We start from the raw sequence: 25,273 nt of genomic DNA, 5'->3' as shown, positions 1-25,273 counted from the left end.
TGGACCCTCAGGAGCCAAGGAGACTTCATCCCCCAATTAGTAGTGCACCAGGAGGTGCATTTGCAGAGTGTTGGAGAAAGGGGGCATGGCCTCCTAAGACCTTTCAGGAATACCGCTTTGTGGCACTTACTGGAGGTGACAGGAGCAGTTGTTGGCCCCCAAGGACCCTCAGCATTAAAAGGGACTACATCCCCCAACTAGTAGAATGCCAGGAGGTGCATTTGCAGAGTGATGATGAAAGGTGGCGGGCCGTGGCAACTCCCAGTCTGTCTCTTTTTTCACTTTTTTTCCGTCTTATTAGGAAAGAGATTAGCAAATTATCAAATACAAATAAAGTATTAAGTTATTTCAGTTTCACATAAATATATATTTCTATTTCCACAATTATTCATTAAATATTCTTCTCCTTTTCCCTATCTCGAACAAAAAAGGCCTCATCCAATCTCAACTTCTGTTAATATCCATTGATCAAGGCTATATGTACTGTTTCTCTTGATACCTGCTCATACAACACATGTTCACAGTGTAAACAATATTTGAAGATCAACCACTGAATATTTATCCTATATGTGCCTCCTTCTCTTCATCCCTATTCAATCCTGTAGGGGTTTTTGTTTATAAATCTGAAATGTATCTTGACCCAGACATCTCAGCTGTTTCACTCGAACTTCCCCTCTTAAACTAGCAGCCATCTTATCTACTGCAAGAAATCTAAATGTGGAAATGTTATTATTGTGGTGATCATAAAAATGCTTCACAACTGGGTATGTGAAATTCTAATTTCTAATAGCCCTTTGATACTCTAAAATGTGGTTGCGTAAAGGAAAAATGGTACTGCCCACGTACGTGAGCGAGCATGGGCATATCAATACAAATACCCAATGATCTGACTCACAATTATAAAAACTACCTATTCTCCTTTTGAAATCACTGGCGTTGTTATTTTCCATTGTGTTCAGGGTGAACCTACAAGCTTTGCAGCGGCTACACTTATAAAAACCCTTTGGGTTGACTCAACCAAGTATCTGTTCTTTGCATTCTCCTGTTGTGACTGTGCTTGAGTTCTTTCCCCAAAGACTTACCCTTTCTGTAGGTGATGGCTGGATTGGATTGCAAATCTGAACCTATCGTCCTATCATTCTTTAAGATGAACCAGTGTCTACACATTACATATCTCACTTTAAATGAGGATGAATTATAGGTGGTTATGGCTCTGATACTCTTACCTTCTTTTTTATTTACCACATTTGATTGGAGAAACTGGACCCTAGCCATAGATTGGGCCTTCTTGCTGGCTACTTTCAATATTCTTGTCATGTAGCCCGTCTCTCTGAATCTTTTCTTCATCTATGAGGTCTGCTTCTCAAATTCTTCTTGACTACTGCAAATTCTTTTTAATCTTAAAGTTTCACCTTAAGGGATACTTTCAATCAAAGTTCTCGGATGTTGACTCTTAAAGTGTAAAGTACTATTCCCAGCTGTGGGTTTGCGGTGTATGGTAGACTGTACTTTACCTCCTTGTACTTGCAATTGTACATTCAAGAAAGCAATTTCTTGCAAAAATGTATATATACATAATATATATATGTTCTCGACGAAAAAATGCTCCCAAAACCTCCTCTCGGCGAAAAGAGAGCAAACAGACTCCGGATTGACTGGCAAGATGTTCTTTATTATTCAGGCCTCCTCTGACGATGCGTTTCGAGCAACTATTGCCCTTGATCAAGTAAGTGTACTGATTCTTGGGATAAATGGAATGGGCTCATAGTGACTCTTCACAAGTGCATCTTTCAACGATCTACTCCATCTGAAAGTCACCTGTGGGTAGTCTGGAAGCGTTTTGCCTATCACCATGTCAGTTTTCAGAATATGCCAATTGTGACACAAAGTTTTTCTTAATGTTCCTGCCTCACTTGAAAAAGTGGTGATAAATCTAAAGGTTTCTCCCTCTGTGATCTTGGATTTCTCTTTAATACGTGATAGGCGGTATCTGGGAATTCTATCCACCTTAGCTAGGGTTTTAGCCAGCAAGTCCGGGCAGTAGCCGCGTACCTTAAATCTCTCTATCGCTTCAAATGCTGCCGCATAAAAGTCACTCTCTAGGGTGCAATTTCTTTTTCTACGGAGAAGCTCACCATAGGGTATACTATTCTTCAGAGATTTTTGGTGACCGCTATGTGCTTCTAGAATGGAGTTGCCCACAGTTTCTTTCCTGAATAGGGAGGTACAGATCTTACCCTCCTTCACAAAGACTTTTAAGTCTAAAAAAGAAACTTCTGTTGTGCTAAAGTGGCCACTAAAATGTAGATTCAAAGTATTATTGTTGAGTTCTGCTATGTATCTCTTTGCATCTGTTTGGGAACCTTTCCATAGTATGAATAGATCATCAATATATCTATACCATGCTGTGATGCATCTGACCCACTCATTGTATTTGTCCGCCCAGGCCACCTGCTTCTCCCACCAGCCCACGAATAAATTCGCGAAGCAGGTGCCCATGGCTGTGCCCCGTATTTGGCAGTAATGTTGCTTATTAAACAGAAAGATATTGTTTGTCAAACAGAACCATACAAATTCAGTCAACATTTCATTATGTTCTGTGTACTTCAATGATCTTCCCTTTAAAAAATACTGTATCGCAAGTAGGCCATTAGTATGTTCAATAAAGGTATAAAGACTGGTCACGTCCAAAACAATCATCAGCATATCCTGTTCCCATGGTGTATCCATAATATTCCTAAATAAATGGGTGGTGTCTCGTATATAAGACGGCAACGTCCTTACGAACTCTGCCATGAAAAAGGCAATATACTGGGACACTGATTCTGTTCAACAACCAATAGAGGAAACAATTGGACGCCCTGGTGGTCTAATGGCGTCCTTTTGGATTTTTGGCAAGTGATAGAAGTCACTGTGACAGGATATGGGCACGTCAAGAATTTATATTCGTTGTCATCAAGCATGTGTTTGTCCGCCCATTTTTGATTGAGTGCATGATATTGTTTAATACTCTCAGTATGTTCATCCTTGGTTATTCGGGTATAGCACTCCATGTCAGACAATTGTCGTAGTGCCTCCTGTACATAATATTCATGTGTCATTAATACTATGTTTCCTCCCTTGTCAGAGGGTTTGCAGATCAGGTCAGGATTGATCTGAATTTGTTGCAATGCACTGTACTGTCCTCTGGTTAGATTCATGTTCAGGTTGCTTGGTTTTGTTGATCGTAACTTCAATAGATCTCTATTAATGCATTCCTCGAAAGTGTCAATAGTATCAAAGGGAGTCATGGGGATATATGTTGATTTTGGTTTAAAGTTAGTCTTGACGGATTTCTGTTCAATGTTAAAGCTTACCACATTAGCGATATTTGATGTCGTATCTTGTGAACTGACAGGTTTTTGACTGGTCAGAGTATGCAACGTTCTTAAATCTTCGCCCGTCAGGGCATCAGTTGTAATTGCATGTTGTGGAGTAAGGATTGATGCAGGCATGTGTTCAATAGCCTTCTGTTGTATGCCTTTCAATTTGAAGAATTTGTGCAGTTTGAGTTTCTGTGTAAAGAGATAAAGATCAATACGTGTTTGCGTGTATTCTAATTTTTTGGTTGGACAAAAGGTAAGTCCTTTCTTTAGTACCGATTGTTCATCTTTGGTTAATTTCTTCTTGGTCAGATTAACAATTGTCAAATCTTGAACTGGCACTATCTCCTGGACCCCCTCTTGCTGCGTATTTGGCCTGCCATACCTTGGTTTTGGTTTGTTGAAGCCGCCCCTTCTCGTTTTTCTGCGGTGTCTTGGCGTCTTTGTTCTGGGGGTTTGCCACGCCCTCCCCGTTGTCGTGAGTTTCGCATCAATTGAAATTCCTCGAGAAAACAGCTTCTTGCTGAAAAAGCGGCTGCATTACTGGCATTCTCTTCACCTGATAATTCTGCATCCGTGCTTACTGCAGACTCTGATGTATCTCTTGGTTCCACATTTTGAAAAAACTGCATTCTGCAATGCCCTTCGCGGCCCATCAAATCTACGAACAAAGGTTAATATTCTTCCCTGCTCGTAGTCTCTGGCATCCCTGTTAAATTTTGTATGTTTTCGTAATTTGATCTTTTCCTGGTAGCTTATAAGGCATTGTTTCATACTTTCACGTAGTTCATCTTTCGATTTAGTGTCCTGATTTTGTGCAATGAGAGCCTCTAATTCTTCAATCTCCTTGAGGCACTTTTCTCGATCGCTCCATGCAAATTTTATCAATATCTTGAGCATGCCGACCAAGACTTCTGTGGTATATTCGGACCATTCCTCAAGGAGAGCCGGGTCTGGGTTTTCGTAGGATGGAATCGTGTAAATTCTCAATCCGCATGGTATGCGCTTGACCTCGATTTAGTTCTGCAACGAGGTGGCTTCCCACCACTTGCGGATTTCACGCTCGAAAAGTCACTCCAGTTTATTAAATTGGGTACGCAAAGAGCCTTGTGTGCCATTGCCACTTTCCCGCTCCGTACGCTGCATTGGAGTGCATTTAAACACATCTGCTGCTTCCTCATTTCGGGATGCATCGGAAAACATCTTGCATCAATGAACTCGGCACTTGACGCAAGTAATATTGTCTCCAACCTCAAAGTCACTCCCGCTACAATTTTATCGTCATTATTCGACAATCTCAATACTCATATACAAAATACCACGAGATAACCAACTAGTGCGTCTTGTGACTCACCCTTTAGTGTTGCTCGCGTATTTCTCGGCGTCGGTGCAGGGTAGCGGTGCTCAGATGTGAAGAAAGTTCAAAGCTCAATTTTCAATCGCTTAGGAGCACTCCGGAGTGGGTGCGGTCCAAGAACGAGGCGGAGGCTCCACGTAACTTATCCAGCTCAAAACTTCATCTTCCATAAAAGAATGAAGGGACCGCACTCGATCAAGGTTGCTGCTCGGTTATTTAATTTTTTCGAGACTAAACATGAACACAGGACGCGTTTCGGCTTGGCGCCTTTTTACAGCTGTGTAGAAAGTGCCGTGAGTTCAAAATCATTATATCTGTTACAAGCCTAAAACTTCCGGTGCAATTCGTAGATAACGGACTCAAAACATAAAACATGAGGTAAAGGGAGGCGCCATATTAGAACATGCAAGTAAACAAAGTAAATACTATAGAATTCATTGCTGGTACATAATAAGCATCAGTGAATTTAAAAATTATATCACAATAATTCATTCATTTCCGTAATTCATTAATCCCTGCCAGGGATGTCATATATAAACTCAAAATTGAGCCCTGGATGGGCATTTTAATAAGACTCAAGTTCCTTTTAAAGATATTAATTCCAGATTCATGCAATCATGAATTAGCCTCTGCATATTCAGAGGTGCTTTGCTATTAAAATTATAAAGCCCTGAATGGGCAAATTGTAATATATAGTCCTAAATGGGCTTGGCAGCAGATGTGTTTATGACTAAATAGTTCTATCAATCTATTCTCACATTTTTTTCATCACAATTAAATCAGGAACACAAAAGATAATAAAGAGACATTTAGAAACTGGCGGTCGCCAGTAGATAGTTATAGTTAGGACCTAGTTACTATAGGAAAATGGCAACATTCTATTCGCAATAACTTTGGTGCTGATTGATGAATCTTCGTGAAATTTCAAAACTAATTCTTTATTGAGATCAGCTCCTATGTTGAAAGTTTGGGGGTGAATTGTCAAAGGGGATCGAGAAGAAAGGGGGGTCCCAAAACGTGTTTTCTCCATGTTAATTTCCATAGGAATCTTTAGACAACGCTACAGGTCGAACGGGTGAACGGAATTACCCCAAATTTGGCAGGAAGAAGGGTCTTGGTCTAGAAAGCATGCTTTTGTTTATTTGGTGTAAATTTGTTCAGTAGTTTTTGAGAAATATCGAAATTTACAGATATCGAAATTTGGGAACTCTTCCATCTGATTGGCTGAGGCGTTACGAGCACAAGCTTGTTGCTGATTGGCTGCGAGCGGTGTGAGCGGTTGAAACTAGGAAGTGTTGGCCACCATTTTGTGATTTCGTTGAAGCGAGTAAGGTGAAAAAAGGGGGGAAAAAGTGGGAAATAGGAGGGTAGGAGCACTGTAACCTCTGTGGGGTGTTTGTAACCTCTGTGGGGTGTTTAGGGTGTGCTATAGAGGGGGTGTGAAGCGAAGTATTTCCCCTACTAGTGTGTAAGTGGTGGGCTATGGAAATTAAGTGAGGTATTGGGTAGAGTCTGATGCGGGTAAGGTGAGCTGGTGGGGGACTCGGGGATTAAAGCGTGCGTCTTATGCTGTGAAGTCATGTGCTGTGGCCGCTGCAATACAGTTGTGCAAGTAGTGTCCGGATGTGTTTATAACTACTAGGACAAACTACTGACCCGTACTGTTATGAAAGTCCTGGGGTACAGAATATATGTGAGGTATTATCTAGAGTCTCATGTTGCTAAGCTGAGCTGCTGCCGGAGTCGGGGATTAAAGCGTGAGCCCAAACTGTGTGCCATATGCTGTGAAGTCATGTGCTCTGGCCGCTGTGCCGCATCTGTTCAAGTAGTGTCAGCATGTAGTTATAGGTACTTGGATGAACTTTTGTTTAGAACATTGTAGCTTGTGTATGGTGCTTAGGTGGTGTTGTATAGGGAGTGCGAAGGTAAATCAATATGGTATTTGTAGAGCAGAAACTACTCACCCCTATGGGTGAGTAGAGCTGGGGATCAAAGCGAGAGGTCTGTGCTGCAAAGTGAGATGGTCTGGCCGCTGCGCCACAGCTGTGTGGAGAATACATTTTGGCGAGGATGCAGGAGTTGGCATTATATGGCCCTAAAATAGGGGGCCTAAGTTGTAAGTTATAGGGTGGCTCTAAAAAGAGCCCTTGTGTTCATTAAGTGGAGTCCATATAAGTGCGGATGCACAGCTTCAAGTTATTCAGGAAAACTCGGTTTCCCTGATCTGTGAAGTGTACTCCATCACTTCTGTATATATCCGCCATATCAAAAGTATGTTGTTGTTTTAGATGGACCCCATTATGTGGTCTCTGAGGTATGCAGAGACAGCTTTGTTGACTTTTTTCCGAGACTTTTCAATCTGAGGACAAAATTGTTTGGATCATTTCCACTTCTGTTTTTGGCAGATATTGGAATATACAAAGACAGTTTGAGGTAAAAGTAACATCAGTTGTCCAAAGGTGTCCTTCATAAGCATTTCCAAATCTACCCCAGTCAATGTGCCTAGGTCGTTTCCACCACAGTGCACAATCATGAGGTCAGTGTGTTGGAGATGCAAACAGGTTTTAACCAAAGGCAACAATTGGTGCCACTTCAATCCTCTCTGTCCAAACCATTTAATGTCCACATTTTGTAAACCTAGGTCTAAGTCAATACGTCTCTGTTCTGCATACCTCTTGCACCAGAAAACATAGCTATGTCCTACGATCCACACTAGCATTTTGAAGGTATGGCTGGAAGGTATGGAAAGATGTCTGTAGCTCATGCAGTTCCTTCGTAGAATAAGAGATATGTTTAAAGATGGGGAACTAGTTTCTTTTCGCATACAAAACGGTACCTGATTGGGAGATGAAAAGCATTGTTTTTTAAAAGTAGGGTGCACATTCGTTTTGTGGAAAAGTATGTTTGTGATTGGTTAAGAAAAAGCAGGTTGCATGTACATATTATAGTACATATTATGGGATAAAATTTGCTCAACTGCTACTTGCATTTGGAAGGTACTGTTCGAACTTAAAACAATCGAGAACTTTTAACCTGCACGTGCCGTTAAATGTTCAAGAAAATGTTGCAAAAAAATATCGTTAGGTTTAAAAAAACTGATGAACTTTGAACCTCCATGTGTTGTAGAATGTTCTAGAAAGTGTGTTGATAGAATTGCAAGCTTCCTAGTTGGCAGGGTATGCTCAGACGTGAGTCCCTTGCTCACTTTGCCACTGGATTCAAGCAAGCCTGGCTGAAGACGGCTGAAATGCCAGAAACCGGTCCTAGGAAGCTTGTTTCCGGTCCAGGGAAGACATGGCTTGACAGTTCGGGCTGGACTGTTCCCATGAGGCACAGGGTCAGACTGATTTGCATATGGCCATGTCTGAACTGGGGTGGCAGAGTGGGCTAAAGAACGGTAATGGATTAAACCCAGATCAGTTGACTGGGGGTGAGTGCTTGCAATGTTCAACACTCCGTCCATCATTTCCTTTGGTTTTCGCTTTGTTCGCCATAAGTTGGCAGGGTATGCTCAGACGTGAGTCCCTTGCTCACTTTGCCACTGGATTCAAGCAAGCCTGGCTGAAGACAGCTGAAATGCCAGAAACCGGTCCTAGGAAGCTTGTTTCCGGTCCAGGGAAGATATGGCTTGGCAGTTCGGGCTGGACTGTTCCCATGAGGCACAGGGTCAGACTGATTTGCATATGGCCATGTCTGAACTGGGGTGGCAGAGTGGGCTAAAGAACGGTGATGGATTAAACCCAGATCAGTTGACTGGGGGTGAGTGCTTGCAATGTTCAACACTCCGTCCATCATTTCCTTTGGTTTTCGCTTTGTTCGCCATAAGTTGGCAGGGTATGCTCAGACGTGAGTCCCTTGCTCACTTTGCCACTGGATTCAAGCAAGCCTGGCTGAAGACGGCTGAAATGCCAGAAACCGGTCCTAGGAAGCTTGTTTCCAGTCCAGGTAAGACATGGCTTGGCAGTTCGGGCTGGACTGTTCCCATGAGGCACAGGGTCAGACTGATTTGCATATGGCCATGTCTGAACTGGGGTGGCAGAGTGGGCTAAAGAACGGTGATGGATTAAACTCAGATCAGTTGACTGGGGGTGAGTGCTTGCAATGTTCAACACTCCGTCCATCATTTCCTTTGGTTTTCGCTTTGTTCGCCATAAGTTGGCAGGGTATGCTCAGACGTGAGTCCCTTGCTCACTTTGCCACTGGATTCAAGCAAGCCTGGCTGAAGACAGCTGAAATGCCAGAAACCGGTCCTAGGAAGCTTGCTTCCGGTCCAGGGAAGACATGGCTTGACAGTTCAGGCTGGACTGTTCCCATGAGGCACAGAGTCAGACTGATTTGCATATGGCCATGTCTGAACTGGGGTGGCAGAGTGGGCTAAAGAACGGTAATGGATTAAACCCAGATCATTTGACTGGGGTGAGTGCTTGCAATGTTCAACACTCCGTCCATCATTTCCTTTGGTTTTCGCTTTGTTCGCCATAAGTTGGCAGGGTATGCTCAGACGTGAGTCCCTTGCTCACTTTGCCACTGGATTCGAGCAAGCCTGGCTGAAGACGGCTGAAATGCCAGAAACCGGTCCTAGGAAGCTTGTTTCCAGTCCAGGGAAGACATGGCTTGGCAGTTCGGGCTGGACTGTTCCCATGAGGCACAGGGTCAGACTGATTTGCATATGGCCATGTCTGAACTGGGGTGGCAGAGTGGGCTAAAGAACGGTGATGGATTACACTCAGATCAGTTGACTGGGGGTGAGTGCTTGCAATGTTCAACACTCGTCCATCATTTCCTTTGGTTTTCGCTATACTAAAGTATATACAAGAGGTCTCAAATGCTCGACCTAAAAAGACAACTTCACTAAAAGATGTATTTTTAAATCCTGAGTTCAGGGAATCCAAACTCCAAATCTCAGTCTTTTACCAATTGAAAGTTACACTTGTAAGATGTTACATGCGAGCTCCAATGATAGTCTATGGGAGAGATAGCCCTTGAAATAGTGAAAAATGAAATTGGCAGTGTTTCACTATCAGGAAATGCAAAACACACAAGCACATATCCTACCTTTCACAGACAGTGCACCCTGCCCATGGGGCTACCTTGGGCCTACCTTAGGGGTGCCTTAGTTATAGAAAAAGGGAAGCTGTGGGGCCTGGCAAGTGGGTGTACTAGCCAGGTCGACATAGCAGATTAACACTGCAGTCACAGACACTGCAGTGGCAGGCCTGAGACATGTTTGCAGGGCTACTCATTGGGGGCACAATCAGTGCTGCAAGCCCACTAGTAATATTTGCTTTATGGGTGTAGGCGGCTGGCTTAGTATATGGTGCTCACTTATGTAAGTGTAGCACCCTGCACTAATCCAGACAACCCTTATGGTGATTTTTGTGGTCTTAGACAACCTTAGAAAGCTCTCTAAGTGGTAGATGTGGAGAGCAGCCTTCAGGCTTAGTCCAGAAGGAGTGTAAAGCAGCTTGTTTTATCTGAACGTAATCTTATTGGTATAGATTAAGTGAAAAAGAACAACACATTGTATTTATAAAAATCTGTATGTAATATAAGACACTCAATGAAGCATACAAATATCTCCTACCCAGAGATATACCCAATGCACACAATACTTTGCGAAGAAAACAGGTAAGCAGCACGAATACACAGTGGTCATCAGGGGGAGACCAAACCATACACTAGAATAGTAGGATGCGAACCACGACTCAAGTCAAGACTGTACCCAGAGGATGTAGAAATGACGGGGACCCAATGAACCACCCGAGGTAAGTAACCAGGAACCCCACGGAGGCAGTGTGCAATGTGCAGTGTGGGAACACCACCGCCTGCTCAATTCTTGTCAATTGGTAAGTCGCGGTTGCAATTTTAAAGACGGACCCTTCCCAGTGGACCCTGAAGAAATCCCTTAGAAGACAGAAGGTCGTAGACCCACCCCACCAGTGGATACCATAGGAACCAGAATACCTACATCAGGGAAGACGGGTGCATAGGTGTGAAGTGGTGTTGGAAAACACTGTTGAACTCAATGGAGGACTTCAGGAAGATGCCGCTGGCCAAGAAGAGGAAAGTGTACGGTGGAACCCAAAGGTGGATTCAAGATGAGAAGTACCTGCCAGCAGAGGGGACAGAGTCTGTGCCACTCGGGAGTGACCAGGAGGCATGGAAGACAAATGTCCACTGATGGGTGTTGCAGGGGAGTTGACGGTGACCTTTGAGCTGCAGCTGTGTGGACCAGCCGATGCTGAAGAAGACCAGGAGCCATTATCGAGCTGTCCCACATCAAATGTCCAGACTTGAGGGGTTGTTGTCTGTCGGTAATAACAACAAGCCTTGGCAACTGCAAACAATGTGGAAAGCTCAAAAGGTGCAGTGTCGGGACCAGCAAGGTCCAGGTGACTCGCCACAAGCAGGGGAGTCAGAGCAGACCTCAAGCAATCAGGGGAGTTTGCTGGAATCAAAGAAGACCCTCAAGAGGACCCACAGTCTGGAGGCAATAGAGTCACGAGAGGACCTCGAGCAGCTCACCAAAGATGCAGGCCCACGGTGCAAGAGATGCAGTGGGGACAAAGATCTTGGTCACAGGAGATGCTTGAGATGGAGGCTACTTAGAGCTCTAAGATCTCTGAGGATGAGAGCCAACAACCCTTTGCCAAGGCAAGTCGACGCAGTGCACAGGGGTTCGGTTCCTGCAGCTCTGATGAGGGATACTGGCCTCAAACTTGGAGACAAGACAATGCAGGTCTCAAAAGAAGTGAAGAACCACCACCTGCATTGTCGAGCATTTTGGAGCCTGTGGGAGCCCAGGGTCAGCAGACTGGCCAGTTTGCTGCAGTGCCTGCAGATGCAGGGAAGTGACTCCTCCACTTCAAGGGAGATTCCTTCGGGTGTCTTGAATGTCCACACGCATTGGAAGGTTTCTGTATGGAGCACAGGCACAGATGTTGCAGCACACCTGCAGGACGAAGAGACCATGGGCAGCCGGAGTCTTCCCAGTTGCAGTCTAAGTGTCCAGAGCAAAGTCCAGCAAAGTCCAGAGTGCCCAGATGGTCAAAGATTAAGTGGTGTCTTGATATGAATCTTGTCCCATGATGAATCTTGTGACCCACCCACAGGTAAGCCCTTAGTACCCTAAAGAAAGGGTTGGAATGATTCAAGGTTCCCTCCCAGGAGAGGGGTCGGACAGTGGAGAGATTACTACCATGTCCTGTGTCCAGTTTCATGCCAGAGTGCGAGCCAATGGCTCCCTGAGCTGGTTTGGACTGGAGTATGCTAGGAGGGCTCCAAAGGTGCCCTTCAAGCAGACTGAGTGGTGCTGGCAAGCACTCCCACCCTGCCCCAATACCCTAAACCCTGTCTGGGAGGTGGTCACACCTCCTTGTGGCAGGATATCTATTGTTCTGCGTTCCCCTGCTCCAGCATTGCTCAGCAGCAGGAGGGCAGAACATGTTTCTGTTCAGCAACAGTCCTAGCTTGTTGTCCGGTTATAGAAGACTGGCACCGAGAACACTGAGGGCCTCCCGGAGGAGCTTTACAGTGCATTGAATCATACTCCCACACCATTTATGGTGTGGGGGTATGATTCCAACATGTTTAATACCAAACCTCACATGGTTTGTTACAGCCAGTTTAGAGATGGTCATCGTGTAATGACACATGGCTACTCTATGTATTGTAATGGCTGATGCACTTACAACCCGGGAGAATGGACTCCGAAGGTTGTAGGGGTGTTCTGCTCATGCAGAGGCACCCTTACACATAGAACCAAGCACTATGCCTTCAGGATGGAAAGGCCTGCCTTAGGGGTGGCTTACAGGTTTTAAATGCAGTGACCTCAGATATAGGAAAACCTATATCTGTCGTAAGTGGGCTAGCACCAGCTTACACAGGCTGCAATGGCATACCCATTGTCACAATTTGAGTGGTCTCTCAAAGATGGTATAATGCATGCTGCAGCCCATGGGAGACCCCTGGTGTACCTATGCCCTGGGTAACTTGGTACAATATACTAGGGACTTATGGACTTATAATGGTACACCGGTAGACAATCTGGGATGTACCTAAGTACCCACCATAACCAATTTAAGGGAGAGAGCACAGAGACCGGGGACCTGATTAGTAGATCCCAGTCAGACTTGTCAGAAACCATAACAACACCATGCAAAAAGTGGGAGTAACCCTAAAGAGGGATCCTACCTTCCTACAACGCACCCTGGGCACACACAATGCACCTCACTAGGGATGTACCAGTAAATCAAATATGCAAATCCTAGATAAGTCAATCACCATTACAATTTACAGAGGGAGCTCTTGCACTTTAGCACTGATCAGAAGTGGTAAAGTGCCCAGAGTGCACAAACCAGCAAAAACGAAGTCCAGCACACAGTCTGAAATACAGGATGTACAGGCAAAACAACATGGAAACTAAGCCAAGGATGCCAGATCTAACACGCCCACTTAGGTAGCCCTCTAACCATGGCACAGGCCTGCCACTGCAGAGCCTGTATGTCAAGTGTTACACTGCCACTGCGACCTGGCAAGGTTGACCCCCTGCCAGGTCTAAACCTTCCCTTTGAAGTCTCCCCCACTTCAAAGGCACAACTGGGTATAAGTCCTGAACCTCTGACATCATGACTTTAATAAATTTCTGGACCTGTGAAGACTCTAACAGGAAGAGGAACTGCTGCCTGCTAAAAAGATTGCCACTCTGCTGGACTGCTAATTTGCTGGACGTTTGCCTTGCTGATCTGCGCTGCTGTTCCCTTTCCTGGGTGAGAAGGCCTAGACCTGCTTCACTTGAACCCAGAGTTACTCCAAGGGTTTGCTGGCTTGCCTCCTGTTCTAAGTCTCAGGACATCAAAGACTTCAACTACTCCTGCTACAGCATCTGGACTTTGCTTGCAGCAAGACTTGCCCTGCCAAGTGGTGCCAACTAAGCCCTGGGCCCTTGGAAGTGGGTATAAAGTACTGCTACAACCAGAACCCACAGCTCCTCATCGGAACCAGCCCATCCTCGTCGTTGCTTGGAGCAGACCTGAAGCATCGCCTTCAGAACCAGTCCATCACCTTCAAAATCAATGCATTGCCTGCTGTGGGAGCAGTAGCTGTGCATCGTATTGGAAACCAGCACCTCTCACTCTGAACTGCTGCATCGCCCCAGTTGCATGAAAAAAATTGCTGCATCTTGTCCACTGTTGGCTTGACACAGATGCATCGCTTCCGCTGCACCGCGCATCTTCGTCGACGGTGATGCATCCCAGAACAATGTACTTTGGTTCAGTGGGCCCAAGTGGGTCACTGTATCCGGACCACACTCCATCGTGGTTGGCCGGAACTTTTGGCTTTGCCCTTGTCCAGAGTGACCAGATATCCTGTGTAAGCGCTTATTGTTTTTAAGAGCTATTTTACATTTATTCTTTGCTAATTTATATCTCGACTTCTACTTGTTGGATTTTAGTTGTATTGGTCTTGTTTTATTTAGAAAATTATTCTCTATTTTTCCTAGCCTGGTGTGGATTCTTTTTGTGGTGTTTTCATTGTTTGAAGTGTTGCACAAATACTTTACGCATTGCCACTTAAGTGAAGTCTGACTGCTCTGTGCCAAGCTACTAGAGGGTGAGCACTGGATAATTTAGGGTGTGTTGTGACTTACCCTGACTAGGATTGTGGTTCCTGCTTGGACAAAGTGCATACCTCTGCCAGCCAGAAAACCAATTTCTAACACTCACTTACTGTGTGTGTTGCACTTTTCTTCCGTTCTCTGGTGTTTCTACACAAAGAATCAGAGCAAGCCTTTACAGTATCCTTGCAAAATGGAGTAAAAGCCTCTGGGTTGCTATACACCTCAGGCATATCCAAACTGGAGCAAGCCGTTTATATCAAACAAAGCCATGGGATCCGAATGGCCCTATCTAGTTTAATACAGTCAGTCAATACTGAACAATTAAAAATAGTGCCCTGTTTGACCCACACTGGAAAAGATTCAGGTTGAATATGACTAGATGTTTCTCGAGCCCGTTTATAGAAAGCAAAAAGAAAAGCAGAGCCAGTACACAGCCTTGCCTCACTCCCATTGGAATTTTAAATTAATTATTGGTTTCATCTCTTAGGCTATATCTTACACTGGCTGTCACCGCACTGTATAGCTGCCTTAAAAAAACAGATGATGTTATCCTCAACCCCCATATCAGGCATAATGTCCTGCACATTGATCTAAGGTACCAAATTCTACCCTGAAATCCAAATTAAAGATATGAAAGGGTGTGAGTATCCTGGTACCACACCTCCAAATGATCTAAGAGTATTCTTCAGTTAAATTAAGCAGAGATATGGGGAACAGCATTTTGGGTTGCTTTTGCTGTCTTTCTTGAACATAGACCCAGGACTGAGGTTGTCCACACTTGCCTACTCTCTCCAGCACGTTGGTCAATAGAGGAGCCCATAGAGATATATTGTCTTTAATAAGTCTGTTGCCACCTGTTAATGGCAGCTACCACTTGACTCCCCAGTAACTGGAAGTTGTTTGTTTTTGACTATTGGGTTGTGATACACCACAGTAAAATGACTCACCCACATTTCAGGGGGAGCTGACAGCATCAACACCAGGTATCACATTATCTCTAAAATAGAGTATATTCACAACCCACCAGAATGCATTTTTTTGGGCACTAGCTGCAATGAGTCACACATGTTTACTCTTATAGCCTTCTTTTTTCTAGCATTCGTTTGTAAGCTCTTCTGCATGAATGTACAGCTTCCATGGCCCTTGGCTCTGTTATAAGAGCAGTTAGCAGGTCTCTGTGACTCTTGGAACTGCGTGACTTGAACCGTTTAGCTGCCTTTGGCCCAAGATGTCCTGGAGATAGTGTTTGAAACTCCCTAATGAACTCACACAGGATCCCACAACTGACTATGTCTCCAGTATCTGCCTCATTTAAATTTCAACAGATCAGTCAATAAGTGTGGTTATCAATATGATCCCATTTCATCAACATTCCTCTGTTTTTTTCAACCACCAATGGTTGTGGGGTAGTATCTGGGTGCTTACAGTGACAACCAACTTGAAAAAGAAATCAATAATACATTATAATCCCTAAACAAATTGTTGAGAACTTGAAAATCTAAAGAGCACCCATTTATACCAGATAAAAACAACAACAAATTAACAACGCTAGAACAACCCCTGCCATTGAAAGTTGCCCTAAGTGCAGGTGAATTGGAGGAATCATCAAAAGCAAAAAGAAGGCAATGTTTAATTAAAATAAGTATCATGTAGTTCCTAATAATACATAGGATCTGCATGCTTAGACAACATAAACTAAGGGATTGGTGTCCAGACTGATTCCACATACCCCTGAAGGAAATGTTAGCCTTTCGACCAGCTAGCTCAAAGTGCCACTATGAACCCCCTAACCTTTCCAAGGAGCAAATAGTTTCTGGCAACTATCAAACATGACAATCCTTGATCCTTCAGGGATAGTGGAAATAGTACAGTACTTTCCGCTCAGTCACTCGTGCTCAGTTCTACTCAGAGAGATATACAGAATAAACAATGGGGACGTTTTCAATAAGCATTTATTGAACCAGCGTCATTCTAGTAGAAAATATGTGTGCTGCGACAACCATTAGACAGAAACAGATATATACGATTACAAGCACCGACAGATTAAGTGAAAGGTAGAATTCTACCATGGTGCCTAAACAGTGAATATATGCAGGCATATAGATTCATAGCAATAATCAAGCATACTCCTAAAATGCAAACCCTAGCTAAGTTTACCTAAGTGTACCTAGCATGTATGTAGGTGTGAAGCCAAGAGTCCCACTAGGAAAGAGCTAACCCCATTACCTGATGGGATAGAACGAAGGACCCCATCTTGGTCTCGAGTTGGACAACCCGCAAGGGATGTCAGATCACTGCATTCTGGAGGTTCTGTGTGTAAGGACTCCAGCATCTTGTGTCAGCATGGAAGCTTCTCCTCTGGTTTGCCCAGTGAGGATGTGGTGCTTTTATACCTAAAAGGTACCCTCAGGGGATCTACCTAAATGTGTAATGATACTGTGGGCCTGTCGTTCAAGGATGATGATAGTGGTGACTTTTGTACAGAGTTATTATACAGGAGATGATAATCCTGCTGTGTGATACTAAGAATCCTCATGCATAATAAATTAGGTTAGTATTTATAGCAAACCACACAATGCTTATTCTGCATATAACTAGATAAAAGGTCAGTGCTAGAGCTGTTATGTACTGCAAGGTAGGACAAATGTAGGTAAAAGGTTGTGTATCTACCTAGGCCTATATTGGGATACATTGGGGCTCATAACAACCCCCCCTCATCAAAAGGACGATAAGTTAAACCAAAGATTAAATATGCCTATCCAAGATGCATAAAAACATTTGTAAAAACTGAATGTAAATACATGGTGTCCGTAAAATGATGAAATGTTAAAAAAGCTCTATATGTCCTCTAGAAAGTCAATATACTGTTTAGACCAACTGAGCACACTGAAAGCCATGGCGCTCAGTGACAGCAAGGAGAAAAATTCAAACAAAATGATGTTTCTCATTCCTATTGGGCTTGTGTTGGAAAAAGGCAGAATTGTTCCCAACACACGGAGAGCCAAATGATTATGTGTCCTGTGTGGGAGAAGCAGCATCACTGTTGCTTGCCTTCGCAGAAGACGGTCCCTGTAACACCTCTTGGATCAGGTCAATGGAGCCAAGGTGTTCTAATCCGGTTTCCACAGCAACCACTGAGGAAGCACTCGACATCTGTGAGCCTGTTGCAGAGCCAGTGTTCATTCTGGCAGGAGTTGAAGCATCCCGTGGTGGCTCTAAGAATGCCAATAATAAGTGGGCCTTTAAGGGGTCCAGTAGTACGTCTATGTCCGGTGGTGCAGCCGATGGAAGTGTTAGTCATATGTCAAACACACATTCATATCCACAGAATAGGCAGCGGAGCACAGGCAAGACACAGTCAACCCAGACTGATCTGAATGATAGGAACAAATGCTTGCTTAGCTCCCGAAGCCGAGATATGCCCAGATTGAGTACCATGCATTCACGGCATCGTCGCACCAGAAGTGCTTTTTCCATCTCCTTGGAAACTGGGACATCCATTGCGTCGCAGAAAAATTAAAACCAGGATACCCACTACGAGTAGTAGGACCAGTGGAAGCCCTCCAAAAACGCTTCCCAATGTGGAGTGTAAAATGATGGAATCACTTCGAATATCGCCTGAAGGGTGCTCAATAGTCCACAACCTATGCTTTTAATTAGATGTACTATCCCACTTGTATCAGACATGTTAAAGATACAATGTACAATTTCCCGAAATGGAGCGGGAAGTTCGTTCGGTCTAATGCCTGTATCTCAGCTGAAGACCTTGCAACCTGGAGTTCAAAAGTCTCTCGGGCTGAGGTTAAGGCCACATCCTTCTGTCTGCTCAGAGAATCAAACCGTATAAGGGAAACATTCAATGAAGGCCATAGCAGCACCCCCCTGACTGTGTGGGTCGGTGGAAATAATACTTGCATACAACAAGTAACCCTTGAGCTTGCTGTGACCAGATACGCGATGCCTGGCAGCATCCCACAACAACCTTGATCATTCAACGTCAAGTTATTCCCATTTGAGAGCAGTTTGAACACCTGATGAATCACAGTAGCTGGGGATCCTTTCAACTGAAACAATAGGTTTGCAATTGAAGCTCCGTGAAGCATAATATTCTGACAAATTAGACACCCACTTAAAAAACTCTCACAGTCTGAACCGCTGAGAAAAACTTCAGTGTCCCCATTCCTGCATCTAAATCTGACCGGTAATTCCCAAGATTCATGTATGTACCTGTACCCCAACGCTTCATACCTGCCTACCTGGTAATACTATAGACAGTACTGAAATTGGAATGTCGTGACTGGCAATATAATATGGCCATGGATTAACCATTCGGCAGAGGGTGACTCAGCCACGGTAAAAGGTAATTGGTCCAATTTTTTAATGTGCAGCATTGTATATTTTGCATCTTTTCATGCCATTGTTGTCTGTCTTTCTGTTAGAATGTATGCAAAAAACAGAGATGTACTGTTGATACATCACCAAGGCACATGACCAGAACGTAATGATTGCAGCGTCCAGCTTAGTAATAGAATGGATCGCAATTGTAATTGCCCATGTTGAAGAATCTTGTTCTATTATATCTATCACAGAAGACACAATGTTGCCCTGTGAATAAATCCTGGATGTCAGTTTGTTCAGACCATTGTCGACCACCGCCAAAGCCTTTTCTAGGTTAACCCTGTTATATGGGGTTATGTGGCCCTTAGATACATTGTCGACATTGCTAAATTAGCATTAGTTTTGCTTGCCCTATGATGCTGTTTTTGCGCACGTCTCTGCTAAGAGTTTGTTTTCGGGACACTTTGCCTCTGCCCTGTACATGATAACAGATTGTTTTTCACGTTCTAAGCTTTCCCTTCAATTCTGTCTGTACATAATGTACTAGGTCGATCAACAATGTCTCTTGTTATTCTGTACTGGTAAGTCTCTATTACCTAGACAAAACATGTTACCAACAGCTGCAATATGGAAGAATCATGCTTTGATATAGCGTTGTTGCTTGTTTTTGAAACACACTCGAAGAAAGCCGTGCCATGGAGCTGAGCTCTGCTGTTTCTATGATGTAAACCTTTGCGGTTAGGCTTTCAGGTAGGGGTTCTGCTAACAACACCTAGAGATCTTCTGTTATACAACATAACTTCTTTCTGCCAAGGGGATGGTGATTAGGCCTAGTTATTTTGTCTTTTTCACAGTTTTTATAAAATGATGACTCCTTTTGTATTCTATGGTATTGTAACAATGCTAATGTTGCTAGCTTTATGCATTTTGCTGCTGGTTGTGGTTTCCATACTGTTTTATGAATCACTATGGTCAAAATAAACATGTTGAACTTATTTAGTGACTCTGATTATTCTTATTGTGGACAAGTATGAGAGAGTGAAAGATTGTCTTGTTCCCGCTACTCTGAGGTGAGTCGGGAGTGCTCATGTTCTGGGTTGTCTAAACATGCGTAGCATCTTGATATTTGTAGGAGACCGAATGAGACACTATTGCTAGACGGTTCGGATTTTTTCTACTAGTGTGATAGGAGGTACACCCCTATTTACTGAGGTCCTGGTTTCTTGTGCAAAGTTCTGTGAATGAGCAGAATCCCAGCAACAACCCTATCAAGTTCACATAATTTCTCAGTAGCCACCTTCTGGGAGATTTTCCAAAACTCATTGTAAATAGCGTAAAAGAAGCGCTTCCGATGTGGCTTCTGGGGACCAAGTAAGCTATCCCTAAGATCCATGTCATCGGAGAGTAAGGACAAGTGTTGTTTTACCTGGGACAGTGTTGAGGTTTCTAGCCACTCTAGGCATAACTTCCCAACACTGTAAGATGTCACCACCCCGAGTGTTCCATTTGTACATAGTGTAGGTCAGGCCTATAGATACTACACCCTTTGGTGGTACCCGTGAATCTTAACTGACACCAATTTGTGTCGATGGGCCAAAACAGCCATCCCTTCCAATTGGGGTCTGATGAATTGTATGAACCATCTAGTATATCCTCACTATGTTGTGTATAATTTTGCCATCCCTCAAAGTGTGTAAGAAAAGGAATCCGAGATGTGTTCAAGTTCTTGATCTTGGCTAACCCAAGACAAGAGGTCGGTTGCACTGTGTTGTTCAGGACGATAATTTGCAGTGGTATGCAGCATGCTCTAAATAAGGCCTTAGTTCCCTAAACTTGCCAATCTTTAGTCCCCTAGACAGATTTTGTGTCTATGATGTCCCTCCAGAAATTGAAACCCTGTAAAGACAGTTGGGAAATAAAGGAAGCAGAGTATATCTATTACGTACTGTTGAGCATATTTTTCTTTGCAGGTATAGGTGCAAGCTTATAATAATAAGATCTCAGGTTAGAAGTGTTAAACCCTGAAAAATAAACAAACTTTTGTGCAAATGTTTGTGAACTACCTTTTGGTAGTGTTGGGCAATGTTCCCATTGATGGTATGTGAAAACATTACGTGGGATACTTGCTTTGTGCAGGAAATGATGACCATAGTGTTGGTAACAATACATGGTGTAAAAATCAGATGTATCATCATGCAACTCACTACTTGAAAATGTAGCCAATTGATCTAAATCTGACAACATACTTTTTACAGTTTTAAAGTCCCAATCATCAGAGAAAGTACTGGAGCTGATGATATCACTTAAGGAAATTTTAAATACGTGTGGTATTTTCAAAGGTTGAGTTGGACCATATACAACATATGCAACCCTATCCCAAACTATTCCCTTAGTAACTGGAACTGCTGTAATGTTCACTAAGGACAGTTTTCTCTGTTCACAGAGTGATAATGCATGCGATTTCAGGACCAAGTTCACATGTTGAATGGCGGAGCGTTCAGGGAGATAATGCCCATTCAGGAGCAAGAGAAAGGCAGTCATGAAACCTATCCAAAGGACTAGGAAAAATAGACCAATTGTAATTCAGATCTGTGGCCAGGGTGTAACAAAGTAAGCCCTTTTCAGCCAAAGGTAGCAATCACTTATTTTTTGTTTGGGTGAAACAGGAGCTGGTGGTGACTCTGGTTCACTTGGATCTAATGAGAAAGTATCAAAATAGATGAAGTAGCCAGATGCAGTTTTATCTATCGTTGGTAGCTCAGCAGGTTTTGTAGAACTGGCAGATGGCTCTTTACGAGACAAATTCATATAGATGTTGGTATTAAGACCGCCGGTGGAGTCTTTTGGGAGGTAGGGAGTGTGCTGGAGATCATGAGAGGAAGGAGGTGAGGACATGACCGAAAAACCACTTCGATTCATTGTGAGCAGCAACAAACAGTATGCGAATGCCATCTTCAAGTGAAATTGGGCAAAAATAAAGCAGTCAAAAGAAGAAACACGTACTTGTGATTCAGGAGGTCGGAGGCTGGCCTCTAGCTTGGTGCGATCGAGTTGTTGAGCCTCGTGGATGATGGGCGTGGTCCTACCCCTGAGAGAGCAGGGGATCTGAGAGCCATGGAGGCGAGCAGCCCAGGAGACGGTAAAGGTTCGGGAGCTCACCCCAGGATCATTGGGAGAGGCTGGAGTGGCTATGTGCTGCCCGTGGAGGGCACAAGAGAGGCGAATTGCACGGAAGGCATGCTTGTTCTGATGGTGCGCAGAGGTGAGCCATGTGAATGTGACCGTGGGGATTTCAGCTCAGCGGGCTCTACGCACCAGCCAAGGCACCCAGAAGAGAGGCAAATGCAGGGGATCTGTGAGCCATGGAGGCGAGCAGCCCAGGAGACGGTAAAGGTTCGGGAGCTCACCCCAGGATCACTGGGAGAGGCTGGAGTGGCTATGTGCTGCCCGTGGAGGGCACAAGAGAGGCGAATTGCACGGAAGGCATGCTTGTTCTGATGGTGCGCAGAGGTGAGCCATGTGAATGTGACCGTGGGGATTTCAGCTCAGCGGGCTCTACGCACCAGCCAAGGCACCCAGAAGAGAGACAAATGTTTTCCTCTGGCTGGCTCCTTCCCAAGCAGGAATGTGTCCAGGGTACAAATGAGGGGGAAAGGACAGAAGGCGCACAAGCCTAATAGGTACACACTTCGAAGTGCAAAAGCTTTTGGAGGGAGGGGCACTTAGTATTAGAAAAGACACAGCTTGGTTGCAAAAGTTAAAGGAGGTGGAGGTACCCTCAGTTGAAATCACATTTAAAGCCCCTAAACCAAAATAAAGTATTGCAGTGGCACCTCAGGGGCTGGAGGGGGTAATTTAAAAAAAAAAGAGGAGCAAATATCTTTCAGGCCCTCTTCTTCTATAAATAGAGATAGTAGAGGTGCTCCACAGTAAAACTCCAAAAGCATAAGAATTACCCCATCTCGTAGATCATATTTAAGTTGCAGGAAAGGACCTGCGAGGAAAACCATTTACCAGGTATTATTTCCGTCACCTCCATAGGCATTTTCAACCCACACTGGTATCTGGACTGTTTCATACGGTAGACAGAAAATTCAGAGACACTATGACATCCCCAGATCTGTGTGGGCGGGTGGCAGAAATGCATCTGGTTTCGCTGAGCCAAATAGTTTTCAATGCCTGGCAGAAGAGGATCTTAGCGAGGAGAGAGTTCGGCACCCAAACCTGGTGGCGGGGAAGACCAAGGGTTCTGTAACAGAGGCAATCGAAGTTCACCACCCTCCAAGCCTTCTGCCTCAAATGAAAGATTCACAGCAATCTGGAGTCGCATCTCACTCCCCCTCTGTTTCTGCTCCACAGATGGGTCCATTGGAACTACTTATTAAATCACTCGCAGAGGAGGTTAAAAGCTGGTTCGCTACATCTCAAATGAATCATAAGGAGAGCCAGGGTGTCTGTGAAGAGCTACCTGAGAAATTGGAGTCCTTATCTCAAAGAACGCAGGCTCTAGACCATCAGTGGTAGATCTCCAGGATGGTGACATGAGAGGCAGAAAGGAAATGATTACCCTAAAATCCAAACTCAAAGACAGTCAAGATAAGCTGGAAACTCTAGAAAACAATGCCAGGCACAATAATGTCAGAATCTCAAGTGTGCCGGAAGGAAGTGAGGGGACCGACATAAAGGCATTTGTAGCCAACTTACTAAAATCCAGTGGTGTGTGGGAAGGATCGATTGAGTCCTTCATGCAGGACATCCAAAGGTTACACCGTGATCCGTTTAAGAAGGCCGTAGGTAAAACAAAGCCATGCAGAATAATTGCACATTTCCGTACTTACTCTATTAAGGACAAACTTCTGAATACAGCTTTATGGCTCGGAGCTTTGTCTGGAGAAGGGTTTTCCTTTAACATCAGATCAGATCTATCACAAGCAATTCTGAACAGCCAGGGTAATTAGGTAAGAGACTGGAGGGCTTGGGACCTTAGGTGGAACTGCTCAGTTGAAGTTTCCGGCCACGCTTCGAGTAATGATAAACAACAAAATGTATAACATAAGGGACCACAAGGAAGCTTATGCCCTGCTGGATAAGCTTAAACTTGAACTAAGATATTATAAAGATTTTGTCATAAAAAGGAAGGGGAGAGGGAAGGAAGAAGAGAAGAGAAAAGGGTTCCTAGGTGTAGTCAATTGTTGGGTTCCTTCGGTTTAGATCCCAGGTATCTGATGACAAACCCGATTTTCAAATATTTGTTAATATCGGTCTCCTTTATTCTCCATTTTTTCCCCTCTTTTTCCTTACTCCTCTCTTTTTCAGGGGGGTGGAGGGAGCACTCGGTTGGGAGCATAAGGGGAAACAACAGAAAAAAGTCTCATTGTCTTATTTGGTATTAAGACTAGCAAGTGCTATCAGTATGAAATTATAAATCGCATTAAATAACCACAGTATACAGATCCTGATTAATGGATTAAGAGTCGGATGTAGAAGGAAGTTTATCCAGTACTTGAAAATGTTCCAACCTGAATAGTAATCCTTCAGGACTCACATTTACCCAGGGTGGAATGTTTAACGATTTATAAAAAACTGAGGTGGGTTGGTCAGGTGGTCTATAGTGAACAAAACTGTCACACAAAAGGAGTTGTCATACTAGTAAAAAAACAGAGACATTGATTTTGCAGTGGAAAGCAGATAAGAAGGGGCGGTAGGTTATTGCAGTTTTGGAAATACTTGGTAAGCACTATACTTTGGTAGGTTACTATGGCCAAAATATTGACAACATAGAACATTTACAAACCTTGGCCTCAGAACTGATGCAGTTTCAATTCCCAATTTTATGTGCCAGTGACTTTAATGTAGTACTGAATTATCAGCTGGATAGATCAAATAATAGCTGATCAAGATTTAACCCCAAAATGCAGGGTTATATTAAATCTTTATGAGACAGTTTGGATTGTGCGATATCTGGCAAGATATACACAACACCGAACAGCAGTTCACTTTCCATAATCAGAAGTATAAACACCTCTCGAGGCTTGATTTCTTTTTAACAGATAAATCCCTAGGACCAGATGTCAGAAGTATTAGACATCTTCCTGCTCACGCCATGCCATTCCGCAGTTGTCTTAGAGATAAAGGTGGTGATGGAAAGACGAGACAGGAGATGGACGTTGGATAGATCATTAAATGATCAAGCTGTAATAGATAGGCTAAAGGAAAAGACTAGTAAGTTTTTTTAGATTAATAAAGCGACAGCATCCAAACGTTGTGTGGGATACGTACAAGGCTTTCATAAAAGGTGTTATTATTAGTATCTCAGCACAGAAGAGAAGGAAATATAGGAATAAGATCGAGGGGCTGGAACAAAGGATAATGACACTAGAGTTGATGTACAGAGAACCACCACGAGAGGTAGATCCTATGGAAAAGTGGCAGGAAGAAATCTCAGAGCATAAACATGCCCTTATAGCCACTCTAGATGGCAGGGTTTGAGCATGATGGGAAGCCAGTAAATTAGCACACTTTGAGTACAGCGAAAGTGCCAGGAAACATCCGGCTTAGAAAATGGAAATGGAATCTGTAAAAAGTGACATAGATGAG

Source organism: Triturus cristatus, chromosome 6 (genome assembly GCF_964204655.1).
Source record: "Triturus cristatus chromosome 6, aTriCri1.1, whole genome shotgun sequence".
NCBI classification, from domain to species: Eukaryota; Metazoa; Chordata; class Amphibia; order Caudata; family Salamandridae; genus Triturus; species Triturus cristatus.
Note: the sequence above shows the minus strand (reverse complement) of the source record.